The following is a 17,747-nucleotide window of genomic DNA, read 5'->3' on the forward strand; positions in this document are numbered from 1 at the left end:
GGAAAAATATTGCCCACTTCAAAATGTACAAGAAAGTCAAATCTGGCCGAATTTTAATGAACTATGTGCTGTCTAGTAAATTAATGTAAATACTACTCAGTTTAAAAAGTTTAATGTTCACATTGTACTAATATAAAGGTGTACATACTTTTCTTAGGACAAACACACATTGAAGAAATTCCCAGTAATACCTCTCGTTTGTCATATGAATTAAACGGACGCTCATTTAAAATTAGAACAGTTACAAATAATTTAAGAACAAGTTTCATGGCTAAAAAATGTATGAAAATCGTATTAACCTATGGGGTATTTGCATGCTTCTTGGGCTGAAAGAAAATCATCATAAAAACAGCATAATGACGTTAAATGTTTTATGGTTTGGTCTATTAACAGAGATTAAAAGAAACAAAGTGTAACTTCATGACTTCTGATCCATCCATCCAGCTGGTGCATAGAAAACACTGTGTAACCCTAACCCAAGTGTAAACATTTTAGTTGAACCTTTACCTTTACCTTTATTTGAACCTTTACTTAAATGCGTACAAGGTCCAGTGAATGTCTTCAACAGTGAAGCTTTACTGTCTATGCAGTAAAGTCACAAACATCATACATTGTAAAATGTTCCCTTTGGAAGCAAAGCAACACTTTATCACAGTTTTTACTTTCATGGCTTTTATGTTTAATTACTTTTGTTGCTTAATTTTACGAAGCTTTAATATCTACCAGAAGCCCACTTACATGTTTTAGACAACCAATTGTCTATTTCAGTAAATAATGAGTCAGTTTGATGACATTTTAATTTACAAACAAACAAGCGGGCATGTGGCTGTTGTAATGCCAGAAACTCGTCTCATTCAGCCACTGAACAGAAGAAAAATCTACAAATTCATAAAAAATTCTTGATTGGACACAATACAAGCACTACCTACGCATCTTCTATAACCTCATGAATATATTGTTTTTGAGGATGTAAAACATGCTGTAAAGTTCTTTAAACATCTACATTGTACCCAGTGTTGCATTAGGGCCATAAACCTCATACTAGACATTTCTGCACTTTCTACTAAATGTTAGCGCTGTGCTTGCCAAACTTAGATTTGGATTGATTTTGCCATGCGTCTAACATTATAACACCTGCACTCCTGTCAACAGTCACAGTTAAAGTGTCATAATAGTGTTTCTAATCACCTGAAAAGGTCACTGCAGCTCCTGGGCATTTAGGAAGAATGATACCTGCAAGGCAGTGGCTGCTATATGTGTCCCCATGCAAGTTGAGTTTTAAGTGTCAAGTTGACACTTAAAATTAAATTAAATCAAATGTAGCAGAAATTAAACTAAAATAGAATTGATTACATGTAAAGTGATTTTATCCCAACTTGTTGTTGTCCCTTTTTCTTTGACAATCTAAGCTAGTCAGTTTACAGTCTCACATCAACACTTTCAACTGGTTCCTCATATTGTCTCTACATGATATGGAAAGTTCTGTTACTAGAGATTTACTGATGACAGACTCTGTCAGATTAGAAGACACAGAGCTGTCACATGTGAGCCAGGGATGCATTTGAGGCAGCTTCAGTCTCAAGCTTTAATCACGTTGTTCTTCAGCTGTATATCCTTTGTGGCATTTTCCTCTTTCTTCTAAATCAAAAGACTGAATGACAATAAGAAAACCCTATTTTTAATTACTGGTATATGGAATCTGGGCGTATTTGGCTGCTGAAAAGGAACATATATAGTGCCACAGCACCCCCTTAAATTTGTCAAATAAAGAGTAGTGCTGATGAGGTGAGAAGCAGAGAATGCCTAAAACAAACTGTAGAGGGGCTCCAGCAAAACAGCCAGGGGCTTAAGATATATTAAATTACCATGATTGGGACTTAAAGCGTGGATAAAGCCTGTTTGAGAGGCTGGGGAGCCTCATAGCAGAGCTATTCATGTCTGGGGAGCTGGGTCAATAGGTTGGGGAAGTTCACAGGACCTGATTCCATTCTTATGCAAACGCAGAGTACAAGACCTAAAGCTCACTGAGTTGGAAGTTATAAATGACTGGATAATCATCTGCAGCCCTCCATAGACACCAACCTGTTCTACAGCTGCCTATTCGTAATTCATGAGGTAGAGCGAAAACGTCACTTTCTACTCTGAAGATGAAATGGACATGATGATGACTGAGAGACACATTTTGGCAATTTCCCATGAAACCTCTGATAAACAAGAAGTACTAAATCAAATCTTGTCTCATAGAAAATGTTGCCTTCAATCTATATTGTAGTGGTAAGCAGTGTAAAGAATAGGATGTCACAAGAAGGATTAGTTTATTTACATGTAATAATACCACATAAAAGCGCTTTGTCTCTTTGCAGTGCAGCCTGAAAATTAATTTCTCAGCTTTAGTGAGTTATGGGACCTCTGATGACTCATACCACAAAAGAGGAGATCTATCTGTATATGTTGACAAGTAGAAAATCTGAGCAGAATTCATGAATGAAAACCCACTACTAAGTGCCGTGAGATAGAACACCTGCAGCCAGCAGCTAATGAGTTCCATCAGGCTTTGATGCTCAAATGTGATGAAAAGGAAGAAGCGTTAAACAACCTAACGTATCCTGACACCTGGATGTGAATGTTGAACATCTCATTGCAAAGCCATGGACTTTAATATGCTCCTATGACAGCCTTTACTCTTCACTCTTAATATTTTGGATACTAGCTGTGTCAATTTGCTCTTATTAAGCCACAAGAGCATCAGTGAGGTCCAACATGGATGCTGGGTAATAAGGCCTGCCATGGGTTGAGGATTTTACATCAATAAAAAAAGGAAATGAAATAAAAAAATAAAAAAATCCCTTTGTAATTAAATTGTGCCTACTGTACCTAGTCTACATCTTCAAATGACCCCCTCAGGGAAAAATTAAGTGTTTTGGAGAAAACAAAATTGAATGTAAAGGCACTGAGATATTGAAACAGGAAATGTCCATCCTGAAAATGTTTTGCCATAAAGCTAGAAGCTACAGGCTTTACTGTAATTTGAAAAGGCCAAACCATAAATATCAGCCAAAAGAAGTCAAAAGTGGACCACATATTTTAAGCCATGCAGCGTATTTCTCAGTGTCAAATATCAAATAGATGATTGAAAACTGTTTCTGATGTTATTTTTTCAAATATAATTAAGACAAGGTTAGAAATGTTGCACTCTTTGTGTTACTTTCACCAAGAAAAGTTTCTTTATCTTTATAGCATTTCAAAAACTTTTGATATTGAATATGTGCAGTTGTGTATATGACCGTTTGTGAGTCAAAAAGAGAAAGCAAAACCGAGCATGACTTTTACGAGGCCCTGGGGACACACTCATACATTGCTTTTCTTACAACACGATTCTCTCATTCTATGAGAAAATCATAAATATATTCTCCTATTAGAGAGTCTAAATATAGGCCTACATGCTATTTATTTAATAACACACCAGGTCAGATGTAACACCTGAATCTGTGTGACGGGTCATCAGAGGAACACACACGTGTCTGCTTGTGCCGGGTCAAGTTGTGTCCCAGGAGAGTGAAAGGTCGCAACCCCCTCTGTCCAACAGCTGACTGGCGCTATTTGGACACAAGGTCATCACATTGTCGCAGGCAGTTTACTAATCTGCAGCTAAACACCGCAGACAGGCTGCATCAATAGTGAGTCAGTTGGTTTATAATACAATCATGTGACATTACATAATCTCTTTCATTATTAGATGCCATGACAAGAGAAATACAATTAATGGATTCATTCTTAATTTAGGCTTATTTTATTTTTGTTAACCTACTTAACTATAATTCTATAAATTATCTCTCACACACACACACACACACACACACACACACACACACACACACACACACACACACACACACACACACACAAACAGAAAATAATGACAACCACTTTTTTAATCATATTCTCAGAGGATTTGTTGAGATGTGGACCACTAAATTTGGCTGATCTTTAAGTTCCTGCAGCATACTAGAACTTGACTTTTTGCCCACAATTAAGCTTAAAAACACATAAGGTGCATCCCACCCGTAAGGTGAGATGCTGTTGTGTCATTGTCGTGTCAACCAGTTTGGAAGAACGTACTATATTCCCCAAGGCGTGACTCAAGAGATTTCATTTAATCATTAATGTTTTGTGCTCTTTGTCTTTTATGTAAGCTGAGGCATTTTTCCTCCTCTTCACTGGTTTCATTTATTTCAACATTATAGGGAGAGATGAATGAATGTAAGAAAATTTGTTCCTTACAGAATTGTTTCCTTCTCTCATACATAGTCTGGGGTTTATGAAAAAGTAGCGAAGACCATTTTTATTGCAGTTGTAAACAGCCCTCCAACGCAAATAATAAACAACTGTATCACTAACTAGATATGTCGTTAGTAGATATTTTTAGCCCTTGTCTCCTTTCAGGCATGCTGACTGGAATGCACTAGAATTAGGCAATGGTCATGGTTATGGTCATGGTTATGGTTATGGTTATGGTTATGGTTAGGGTTAGGTGCATTGAAGTCAACTGTCGGAGCGCTGCCTGGAAGGAGACGTTGGGGGCTTAAAACACCATTGAGCAAGTCTGCAAATGACTCAAAATGTGCTGTGCTTGTTTTTAGCTGCCTCTGTCCAAGGTGCTACAGCCTTTATGAACAGTTTCAACACGACAAATAATAATAATCTCCAACATTTATTGTATGGAGTAAAGAGCCAAACAAGTCATTCAGCTTGCTTTGATAAGCCCAAATGTCATATGAATAAATAAACGAGGTGTAAATGAATGAGAACAGCAACCTTTTAAGTTTTAGAATTGTTTAATTCTTTTGCCAAAATCACAAATAATCAACTTCAAAAACAAAAAGTCATTCTAACTTTGTCAAGAGAAAGCTAGGTCATAAATCAAAGATCACATTTCGGTCAAAAACCATTTACATGTTTTGATCCGTTTTCAGAAATAATTCTCAAAGAGCAAATAAATAACACTGACATGTTATATCTTTCAAACTTTCTTTATCATTATCAAAACTCATTCAAACTATTATTATGTATGAATTATGGCTAAGCAGCTCTATTGCACAAAGACCAAAAACCCATGTATTGCCCTGTGTAACACAATGATACAGCTCTGGAGATCCTTCACAGCATGACGGCATCATCATCATCTTTATGGTCCTATAAAAGACAAAAAAATGAGAAATCAGAATCAACTCTGTAATTCAACATTTACATGTACTGTAAGTCAGTTAAAATGACTTCCACTCTGAACACTTTTCTCAAACTGGTTGCATCATCTCGTCACGTTTTTTTTATTATTATTATTTTTTACGTATTTTTTACTTGTAAGTTCAGGCGGGCGCTTGATATGAGATCAGCCCTGCAGCCATGCCGCTGCCAGATTCACCAAATTATATATAAAGAGGTTCCTGGACAATTTAATCTCACTAGGAGACATGGTAAGACCCTTTCTTTGCCAATTTTCACCCACTCTCTTATTCAAACCTTCTCTTTCTTCCTGCAGCTTCACAATGCAGGGTCATGCTTTTTTTCTTCATGTTCTCCCATATCTTTTCTTAGTAAGGCAGCCACCCCCAAGTCCCTCAGACAGCATGCAGTTTATGCAAATCATCAGCCTTTTCATGCTCAAAAGTTGAATGAGACCTCAACAAAATCTATCTTCCCTCTCTTTCTCTTTCACAAACACACGCAAGCACACACACAGACACACGCACGCACGCACACAGACACACACAGATTGAAAATGTACTTCTCTTCACCAGGATTTTTATTTTTTGTTTTTTGTTTTGAATTTGAAATCCTTTACTTGATTACACACTACAGGTGGGAATAATGAAGTGAGGTGTAGCAGGAGAGAAAAACAAAGAAGTGTGTGTGTGTGTGGAGGAGGTGGAAGAGGTGGAAGTGTAGGTATAGAGTGATGTTAAGTGGTGGATGGATGAACACAAGATTTAGGAGTTAGTTGAAGAGGTAGAGAGTGAGTGTGTATGAATGTGTATGTGTATGTGTGTGAGTGGGAGAGAGAGAGAGAGAGAGAGAGAGAGAGAGAGGATGATGAATGTGAATCCTTGGTGTTCCCAGGGTCTGGGTTGTGTTTGAAAGGCCTGAGGTGGGGGGGTGTCTGTGCCCAGCTGTTGGGGGGGAACCTGAGTCTCTCTCACTTTCTGACAGGCTGTCCTTGTCACCAGCGCATAGCCAGGCTGTTCAGCCCGCTGCCATAACAACGCCACAGGCCCTCTGTCATAGTAACCCCATGCAGTCAGTGCAGAGCAAGGGGGAGAGGGAGGGATGGAGGGAGGAGGAGTTAGGGGGGAGGAACGACAGAAGTGAATGAAGAGTCGAGACATTTCCACCCCTGTGAACTTGAACTTGACTGACAGTCTGAACGACTGTCGGAGGAGAATGGAAATCCACTCCTTAGAGATTTTCTTCTGTGATTTAGTTCCCACAAAGCTTTTATTTGTTGTGAAAATCAAAAATCGTCTGTGTTAATCATGAATAACCAAATGATTTATTAGTGAGTTTATCTTGCTTTGTAGCTTGTTTGGGATCATTTCAATTACAATTGGGTAATACTAATGCAGTAAATAGATTGAGTTAAGTTGTTTTGGTCAAATACCAAAAAATAATCGCATAATTATAAATTGTCCTGTTATAATGAAATATATGAATGATGTATAATAAATGCTAACATAAATAATAAAAAAATCATTCTTATAATGTAAGAATTATGATATAAATAGTAAGATTGAGAATAACTTCTTTTTTATCTTCCACTAGTATAACATATCTCATACTATGTAGTATAATGGCATATACTTTATATAGTACACAGATTGCAGAATGTTGTCTACAACTTAATTATTATTTAGTTTTACTGGTATTTGTGCCAAAAATAGTATCTTCTGAAATATATTTTTTAAACAATTGAGATGAGGACTGTGAGGTGCTGCAGATCCATAATATTTTTAACATCCACTGTTTATCTCTATCTGCTTCAGGGTCGCTGTAACGTGCTTGTTTGCTCCAGCCTAAAGCTAAAGAATGGCTACTGGTCTACATTGGGGGTCTTAGCTGCTCAGACCCACTCGACCATGGGAAAAAAGGGAGCTGTAAAAGGTCCCCTGTCGCTATTACAAAGCCAAGAACAAGCCATAGCAGGATAATCACATTTATCCCCAGATTAAGACAGGATCGCAGCTGTGGTATCCTTGTTGGGGGAAAGGAGGGTGCAGGGACGTAAACCTTACAATGTCCCGCCTTCAGGAGAGCTCACGTCGTTCTAGTTGTACACAGGTTCTGGTACGGAGACAAATGGTCTGTTTGTCGTGTTTGGACCAGGATGCCTGGGTCATATGGTGTAACCATGGTTTTGTTCTAAGGAAAGCGAGGTCTCACGACAGAAAACAAAACAGCTTTTACAAAGGATGAGACCTGGCAATGAAAGTTTGATGTGTGGATTGCATTGTCTCTTTAGTTATGCAGCCTCTGACACATGGCAACAGAGAGAGATCATGTAACACCCCAAAGCACACTCACGGGCGGCTGTGGCTCAGTGGTAGAGCGGTTGCCTGCCATTCGGAAGGTTGACGGTTCAATCCCCGCCCCTGCAGTCATTGTTGAAGTGTCCTTGGGCAAGACACTGAACCCCGAGTTTCCCCCGGTGCTGCGCATCGGAGTGTGAATGTGTGTGAGTGTTTATCTGATGAGCAGGTGGCACCTTGTACGGCAGCCCCGGCCACAGTGTATGAATGTGAGTGATGGATGAATATATCCTGTAGATGTAAAAAGTGCTTTGAGCAGTTGTTAAGACTGGAAAAGCGCTATATAAATACAGCACATTTACATATTAGAATGAAGACCTGCATACACATAGGTCTCAATGTTTTTTGCTGATACTGCCAGCTGTATTAATCCTTTACAACGTTTTAAAAATCCTTTTAAATCTGCCTCTCTTAAACGTGTGTGTGAGTAGTATCAAGGTAATAAAGGAAATCAATACCGGATAATGGCCTTTTTCTCAGATTACTCTTATTAACGTGATTTAATAAAAATATACATTCAGTGGTGTATATAAAATGTTTTATGTTTATAAAAAAAACCTTGGCTACATGAGGCTACATCTTGGCAAACAGGACAATTGTTCATATTCGGGAGAGAGCGGTGCTTTGTTGAGTTACCTCTAGTAATATAAATCAAGTAGGGTACACATTTGACACACTGGCCTCATTCTTATCCATTAACATTAGTTCTGGACTGAGACCACACATCCATACACACCAATACACTGACTGTGAGAGAGTCAATCACAGACATAAAGAGGCAGGAAGACAAAGGGACAACTTCTCCAGGAGACACTCTCATGGCTGCAGTGCTAATGCAGGCATCTGCCGGTCTGGTTTGACGCGACGTTCCCACCTCACTGCCCAGTTTACTGCAGCGCCCTCTCACATATACAACGTTGGGAAAAAGACGTGGTGGACCTTTGTCAAGTGCTCTTTTCACAAAGCAACCATTGTGGAGCGAAGCCAGGATCAGAATGATAATGTGGACGCTGGCTACTGTTTACCAATAGGTCGCCTGCAGCTGCAGTTCACAGCACCAACAAGCAGCATCTGGGAGGGCTGCACTGTGTTGGTGCATCAGGGGGAAACAAACAACACTTACACTGTACATGTGTACAGTAATTGGTGTGGGACTCTTATTAATTAATTAATTAATTAATGTAATATTGATGGCTTGTAAATATGACTAAGATCATCTTTTCAGGAATTTCATCAATTAGGTAAGACAGCAAAGCTAGATTATGTTTACAACAGCCTCATTATAGAAAATGGTTATTGTGCATTAAGTGGCTGACAGCCAAAGCGAATGAGGAAATGTTATTTCTGCTATAATCGTTTTAGCTAGCAGACATCCAGCCACATAATTCCAATTAGGCCTATTGAAATATCTTCTGGTGGTTTTTTAATTATACAAGGATGATGTTAATTCAAAGCTAAATCAAACAGAGTCGTCCAAACACACAGAAATGTTTTCAATCTAAGAATAAAACCTATTTTTAAACACGGTAATAAGGCTGATGTGCTCTGTGATGGTAGTCACACAGTGTTTTGCTGTATGAGCTCATATTATCACCCAGCTTCACACCTGCCCATCCCCCAGCTGCTTGTCTAATTACAGCCTGGTGTCTAATAAAGAAACAGTCCCCCTTTTATTTTTCAAGCCGTGGTGCCGACTTATAGCAATGGGTTCCTTGCCTTTGTCATGATGAGAAAGCAGCAAACCTTTAAACACAGATTGTTACATTACAGTCAGGTGGCGTGTGGAAGACAACAGGCCAACATCGTTATACATCCCGGTATGAAAGAGTTTATTTTGAAAGCAGGGACTGTTTTGAAGTCTATGGTCCTAATAATGGCACCATATCAACAGTCACTTTGTGCAACATTTGACATAGTTTTAAATTATGAGGACAAATTCTTTAAAACACAACAGTTCAAAGCAGAAACTTGGCAGCTTAACTTTTCAGTGCAAATGTTTGATTATTTTAGCAACCCAGTGGAAATCCCATTCTACTAATAAAAATATACACATAATGGGCGTAGGCTGTTTTCAGTATTTTACATATACAGTAGAAATTAAATATGTCTAATTGTAACAACAACTTTATTCACCAGAATTTGAATGCTGGCTATTTGGAGGCAGATTTAAAAACTACATTTATTTTTCATGTTTCAGAAAATTTAGTGAGAAATTACTATAGTACATCTTTGAGAGTCTGGTGAAAATGTTCAGGGATAAGTGACTTCAGTGTTTTACAGCCTTGGTTGTAGTCTAACTATTTATGTATTTTTACTTAGAGGCAAACCTATTTTTTTCCTTTTCAGATAAGGCCTCTAGGCAGAGCATTTTAAGTTCAGGTTATGTTTAAGGGTGAATCGTAATAGATAACTTCTGTACTGCACCTTTATATTTTTTTAACGCCAATATAATTGACTGTTTGTTTTTTGTCCATAATGCAAATGTTCATATTGGTTGTGTGCTCCAGACGGGCAGATAACAGCAGATGAAGGGGCACGCTGTGTGCCACTGTGCCTTTAAATACTCTCTCTGCTCCCGTCGTTTCTATGCAATTATGTTAATATGCTGAGCCAGTCTGGCTCCTATTCATTATCGGCTGTAGTTGTGCGATTGTTTCCTTTATTTTCCATCATTGTAGGCCACTTTTGGTTTTTTTTGGCAGGTCTGCTTTATCCCACAGCAATGGTCTGGAGGAGAGACCGACAGAGAGCGCTCATGACAGATAAAGACTTCAAGAAACGTTTAATGTTTAATGTTTTTTGTTCTGTGTGAGCTCCACTCCTCCTATCTATTTCACCACTGCGGATAACACACACCGCTGGGTTACAAGGTTACATTTTTATTTTTCTCTATTATCATTTTTTTTAAACGAGCCCTTAAGGTAGGCTATGGCTTTTTTGGAAAAAGGGACAAATGCTAATTTGAAATAGGCCTTCTTCTCTATTCTGACTTCTTAACTATGATTCTTGTTGATTGATGAATGAATGGAACTAGTATCACTGTTTCCACCACTGTGTTACTGATCCCGGATTGTTGTTGAAAATAAATGATTTTTAATGATAAATGATAAATGATTTCCATGTGCATTGTTCATGGGACACACTCATTGTGGCTGTTTCTCTACCCGTTACACTTACAATCATAAATAATAATGAATACATTAATTAACAGGCTGCAGGTCTGTATGATTTTTCCAAAGCAGATTTACAGACTAAAGGCTTATTATCTTGTCATTTTCTGCCCCCAAAAAAAACAAATCTTAGGAAGAAGTTTCATATACAGTAAGGGCCTTATTCAAGGCCTAATAAGGCTTATTTATCCAATGTAGTTTTAAATAATAATTTATCAGATCAGTTCTGTAAATTTAAGGTAATATAAGCACTTTTTAATTAAAAAGATAGTGTCTCTCTATAAATTGTCAAACAAACAGAGAATATACAAAAGCATCTGAAAGCGTTATTTTATTTCAAACTTTTCTTTTCCATTAAAATCACATATTTAGATGTATTGCTGTTTTTTTGTGGTCCGAGTTGAGCATGAGGAGGATGTGGGCAGATTGGATTTGACAGGTGATTGCAGGTAGTTTTGAATGACCTTAAAATGTCCAGAGTTTGGTCAGTGTAGATATCTGCAAACTTATTTAATTTGAATTATTTTTTATCTGTCATGCAAACAAGCAACAATCACTTTAACTTGTAAAATTTGAGTCAGGGTTTTAATTTTAGTTATGAAAAAAAAGTCTGCTGTGTGTTGTTTCTCTAAACTTGACTTAACTTATTAGACTTATTATAATATTCCCCTGCAAACAATTTGCAAAATTAATGGGAGGTGTCAGGATGTGTACAGGAACAGCAGCTTTAATGAAATCAAATGTCATGAGATTTTCTACCTCCGAATCACTGATTCATTCATTCACTGTTTAATCACAGTGGCAGTTATATGTACACTGGCTGATTTTGATTGGACTTTAAAAGGGCTCGGTAACATGACCTCAGTAATTTGCTGCATCTTTGTTGGTGAGATCACACCCAGAGGAGACGTGTTGTAAGAGTTCAGACAGGAAGGCTTAAAGACATCGCTGATTGGTGTCTGATAGCAAGCTAACGATGGACTAATTCAAGCGGCCCTGCTATGTGCAAAACAACCATTTTAGAGGCAGCAGAGGGGCTCCATCAAGATGGCTTCCATTTACACAACATGATGTTCTGGCAGGGAAGGAGGCTGAGTTCTAATCTGCACCATCCGACAAAGGCCTTTCCTTCAGAGTAAAGGTGTAACAGACCATTTAGATTTAGGAAAATGTTTCAGTTTTTCTTTGCAATTCAGATACCTTGTGTTAAATTATATAACTGCTGCACAATCTGTGTCTCTACATGAAATAATACCTAAAATTACATTTTTAAAAAGTAATTCAAACTAAAATGATGTCTGCTGTGTGATTTAAGAAAAAAAAGCCTCTAAATATGGATTTTATTTAGGTTTATCTGAGCCTTTTCTTATGAAAGACAAGCTGACACTTGTCTTTTGTTGCCTTTGGCTCGACATTTTGGATCGGTTTTTATTTTATTGCTAATATGCAGGACAGGGTTCAGGGAAGCAATGTAAGGCTGCCTCTTATTTCTTTTCACAGTGAAATTAGTGGATGTTTAAAATGGGCAGTCTGGCTGACAATTAGTTCATGCAAAATGTATGGTCAATCCAAGTCACAATATAAAACGTACAAAGTTATGCACATAACATTGTATTCTTCCACTCACTCTGCATCACTAGGGTTAAAGGCTGCAAAAGGTCACCTGTTTTGCTACAATTATTCAAAGACATTCAATAAAGAATAAAGAATTAAGATTTAAAGAATTTGTAAAATGAAAAGAATAATTTATATTATAATTTATATTTTACATTAGGTAGATAGAGTTAAACTATCTAAAAAGCATTTGAGTTAATAAAGCAATAGGAACAATGAGGCGGGGTTAACTTGGTTTGGTGTATTTTAATTGTTTCAAGTTTGTTCAACAGAGGCTTTAGCGAGGGGATGAGTCAACAGCCAAGAGCCTATTACAGCATGGGCCCCTTTTAGATTTGTAACACTCACATATGTTACCTCTATAAAGGTGAATGTTTCTGATTTGTGTAAATAATTACTCCCACGGTCTTAGATGACAGAAAACATCCTTCAGAAAAGGGAACTCTGTCCTTCAACAGGTAAATCTACAATAGCTTACAGGGAGAAACAGGGAAAAAATATAAATAAATATATATATATATATATATATATATATATATATATATATAGAGAGAGAGAGAGAGAGAGAGATATAGATATATATTTATAAATTTAGAATAATTTTTATTATTGATTAATTTAATTGGTTCATAACATGTCAGAAAACAATTTCCTAAAGCGTAAAATCATGTCACCAAAATGCTTATTCTTTCCGACCAACAATCCAAAATACAAATATATTACTACTACTATAAGAGCAGCAACACATCCTCACAACTGAGAACTGAAAGTTAAAAAAGTTTTGAAATAACTTAACTTATAACTGCTGACTGTTTTTCACTAATTGCCCCAGCTCTAAATGTGTGTCCTTTGCATGTTCAGATAATGAGACTAGTGTTTCATAACCCACCTGAAATGACGAGATGTCCTCTTGTGTTTCTCTTCTTGTTTATTCTCATTAAGGCAGGGAGTTGAAGGTTTGGAGGTCATTCCTACTTTCGGTTATCTAGCTTTATGATGGAGGATTAACACTCATACAGCTAGATAACCAAAGACAGGAACAGGCTCCGTTGTTTTCTCTAGCAGCCAAAGGAAAGTCGGAAGCTTCCTGGGAACAAAGGAAATTATTAGGGAGTTAATGGCCTAATTACATGCTCCTAGTCACTGCAAACTAGCAATTTTGATTTAAAAAATTGAAACTTTTGCTCAGCATTTTTTTAAGCCTTTCAATCAAATAGAATTATTTATTTTCCTCTAAATACACAATTACAAAGTATTATCTCTCTGGCAGTCACAGATAAACCTTAAGTCTATAACATCTAGTTATGATGTAATAATAATCATTCACATTTTAGGCCTTCGGCTAACTATCGATACCCAAACTGTACATTGTTGCTGTTGTAAGTATTTTCCAGCTCTTACTGCACTTTACATTCTTACTTTAAAGTATTTATTCATTATCAGATAAAACATTTCTATGTGCCTGTTTTAGGTCTCTGCCTCCCACAATGGAACAAGGCTTTAACATTTTAATTAATTCCACATGATATTTTTTCAGCAAAGCCCAACCTTTAAAGTTGAGTGTTTGCTTAACCACTACTTTACAAACTTTACAAATCTTTGGGATGTGGACACTGTCAGGGGTCAAATGGGCCTATGTGCTTGTGGTTTGAAGGAATTTACTGAATCTGCCAATTTCTTTTCTTTTTTTACAATTGTGCATTGCTCTAAGAGGCTACTGTTATCAATGTTATTATGGAGCTATCACCGAAATAGTGAATTTTGGAACTTAAGGATTACTTTTCTACACTTGATGTTATGTAACAACATTTTGTTTCAGTTGAAATAGCCAACACCTCTTAGAATTATTTACATTTAGGCCTGCTACATTATAATCTTTTTAGCTCAAAATAACCTCATGATGAACTCACGCTTTTCTTTGTCAGTACGTCTGACGTCAGTCGTTCTAATTGGGGAGTAAATGCACTGACAAGGGATGCGTCACTTTCTTTGTATATCTAGGAGAAAACTCTCGCACATATTATTTCCATTATCATAGCCTATTTATAAATTAACATATTCAAAAGACAACATACTTGACACTGTATCTGTAGTCCCATTTTAGACAAGCAGGGCACATTGATAAAGCTCACACTAGGGTGTGAAGTTGCCTTTTTTTACTCAATCTACTTGAGGTTAAACAGGCCTGTGGCTTTATTGTTATAAAATATGTTGTCTTGGAGTGTCTTGCCTAATGTTCCCCTCGTCAAATAGGTTAAACCGTATCTTGAAGATTTACTCCATGTGAGAGTATTTGGCGAGAAATACAACCTAACCCTACATGATTGTATCTACTGTTTTTTTTTTGCTTATGAACCCTTTTGAAAACATTATACTTCAATTGTCACACGTTCAGAAAAGTGCACACTGGTTCTAAAATCCGGGTCCTAATATTATCTAATGTTAGGCCAGTGCATCTGCATGCAGGCTAAAACTGAAACTGAGATGCATTAATTAAAAAACATGCATGAAAATATGAACAAGTCTGATTTGTGTAAATGAATCAAGGCCACTGAATCCAAAAGACTTACTTCCACATCGTGCCTCCTGCATTCAGGGAGACCTAAACATCCGGTCGGTAGACTCGTCCAGGCTCCAGATGTGCAGGACACATGAGTTTGTGCAGCCTGGCTTTGACAAACAGGTGAGCGCGTGGACTAGATCGATAGATCCCACACCATCTGCCGAGGCTGCTTGTCCGCGGCGGGCTTTGGGTGAGATATCCTTGTTGAACGGTGTGTTTGTATCCGTTATCAGAAGGCGTTTTTTTTTTTTTTTTTGCAAGTCCGTGCACGAGCCGAGAGCGTGGGACGGCCGTTCATCCGCAGTGTGTAAGCGAGTGTTTTTCATGTGTCCGAGGTGCTGAGGCTGCGCTCTGTCCCCTGACTGAGCCTCCAGTCATCTCCTCTCACCTCCTATCGCCCCTTTTTTTTCTAAACGCTTCCTCCCCCGTGCTGCGCTGACGTCACACCGACGGCAAGTTGCCGATAACCAATCGCAAGTGGTTTCCCCGTGTGTGTATGCGCGATGTACACACTTGTCTCAACTGTAAAAAAGGAAAGGAAATATAGGCTACTCAAACCTTATACTTAAAGCCGCTATATAGATTTAATAAGTCTGACTATGTCGTACCCTTATTTTAGTTTATGTGGTAGTGAAAACAAAGACACTGTGGCAGACAACAATGCAAAATTAGAGTCAGTGTTGCTTGTATCTCTTAGGCCAAACATTTGGACTCTTCTCCTCTTTCTTTGGCTCATATAGGCCAAGGCTACATTTTACTGCCATACACACAACCTATAGGTCAATATACATATAGCCCTCTGCCAGAAATGTGTATTAGGTCATCTCTTGCTTGCAGTGTACTGAAGTACTTGAAGTGTGTATTTTGTTCTCCCCTGGTAGATACAAAATACAAAACAGTACAGACATCTTATTAACTTATTAAGACTTTGCTCCAATGCATCACTAGAAGTCATGCAATATAGAAAAAAAACTATGCATAGGCATAGAGAAACAATGGTTTCCTTGGTTACATTTCCCATTATACACTGTCACGCTCATTATCTCGAATACTTGGGTCATGATCTCCACAATACAGGAAAACTCAGAAAAATGCACATTTATTTAAGTCAGATAAATAGCATTTTTTTTCTACAAGGATGAGCACAAAGCAATTAGGACAAGATTCTCCCATGATACACTGCGCCACACCTCCTCTGTTACCTCTGTGTTCAGAGAGCTGGATCATCTCTGTCCCAGAATCTAATGCTGCTCTTTTATTTAATTGATTTGGGCCTCATTCATCATCCAAGCCACCCTACCCACTGCCTCCTCCATCTCCAGCACCACCGGGTCCATTTGGGAGCTAGAATGATGTGAAGAACTGTTATTATAATTATCTATCGCAAAAATCAGGTAACTTTTCTTCCAATTCATATCTGTAATTATTTCTCCCATCTATGGCACCCATTGAGCACAAGTTTTGTTTTACTTCTCTATTTTTGTTAACTTAATACTGTCTTTGTGTCCTCTGGGTATCAATAAAGGTTTATCTTATAATGCAATCAATTGATTGCTAGCTTCTTTAAATCTGCTTATTTAAAATGGCCCCAAACCAGCACTAACTCTTGAATTGCCTCTTAATCTGGTTTTAAAGGGGAAACGATTTTAAAAAAGAATCCTAATTTCAGTCCAAAGAAAATAAAAAATAAAAATTGCTTGACCCTCATGTAGATGAATACAGGAACTGAAATATTACAGCCTCATGTGAAACACCGACAATATACCGCCCTCTGCTGCTCAGATAGTGTCCATATTTTAACACAGTAAAATAAGTGTCTCCATGAGCCTCCATGGAAAAGCAGATCAGAAAGCTCTTTTTGGGGGGAATAACAAATGTCAGTGGTTCAGAGTGGGAAAATAAGTACTCAGATCTTTCACTTAATAAGCTCTACCACAAAGTAAAACAATACTTTGTCAAGTAAAAGTTGTGCTTTCAAAATCACATTATATAAGTATTGTCAGTAAAATGTGCTGAAGTGTCAAAAAGTAATTGTCCCCTTTTAAGCATTATGCTATATTTATTGAATTATTACTGATAAATAAAAAATTACATTAAAATGGCTACAATCAATATTCTACAATAACAACCTATGAAATGACGTGAATTTGATGTGTCCATGTGAAAGGCGTCTCTGGCAGAGATGAACCTACAGAGAATTATCATGTGAATCTGCTACCTCAAGGTGGCCTAAAAAGTTATTGCAGGCTTAAAGTAACATTGAGATGAACAAAACACCAGTTTGATGTCATAGCACCATCATCATTATACTGATATTACCCAGTCCTAAGTACATTTGATGTTTATGGCTGTGACTCACTTCATGAAATGTAATGTTTTCAAGCTATATGCATTATACCACACTAGAGCTACTTTAAATGTTTTATAGTCATGTGTCATGTTATAAACAAACGGGGAAGACCTGTGATGAAAATAACACACTTCAGATTTGGACAATTTTAAAAGAAACCATTACAGATGGAAACCTCCAAGCTGCACCTAAACCCACACCATGCTGACCATGGAAGCTGCTTTCACAGCAGCTTTCATGAGTCTTCTAAATCAACTTTGATAACATCCAAACTGACTCTCGATTTAAAAACCAAAGACCAAACGGTAGAAACCGTTTCCCTAGTTTTGTGTCTCAAGTTGTGTTTAAGTCATTAAGAGCTGCTTGAAAAAAAAACACAAGCCATATGAGTGTTACAGGCAAAAACATTTTAATATAAAATACTGTTGAAGGCAAAAAGACTGCATCATTTTGTAATGATGAAAATAATT

The 17,747-nt window shown here is 37.5% G+C and overlaps 1 long non-coding RNA gene across 2 annotated transcripts; it reads right to left on the minus strand.

Moving 5' to 3' along the window:
* Positions 1-4,701: 4,701 nt before the first annotated feature.
* LOC117947654 lies at positions 4,702-15,295 on the minus strand. 2 transcript variants are annotated; one of them, XR_004657284.1, is made up of 3 exons: positions 14,935-15,295; positions 13,254-13,451; positions 4,702-5,193 (listed from the first exon to the last, which is right to left on the minus strand). It is a non-coding gene; the product is annotated as an uncharacterized LOC117947654 (long non-coding RNA). The 2 variants fall into 2 exon arrangements; XR_004657283.1 differs by lacking the exon at positions 4,702-5,193 and having other exon boundaries at positions 12,965-13,451.
* Between the last annotated feature and the right edge of the window lie 2,452 nt (positions 15,296-17,747).

Source organism: Etheostoma cragini, chromosome 1 (assembly GCF_013103735.1).
Source record: "Etheostoma cragini isolate CJK2018 chromosome 1, CSU_Ecrag_1.0, whole genome shotgun sequence".
NCBI classification, from domain to species: Eukaryota; Metazoa; Chordata; class Actinopteri; order Perciformes; family Percidae; genus Etheostoma; species Etheostoma cragini.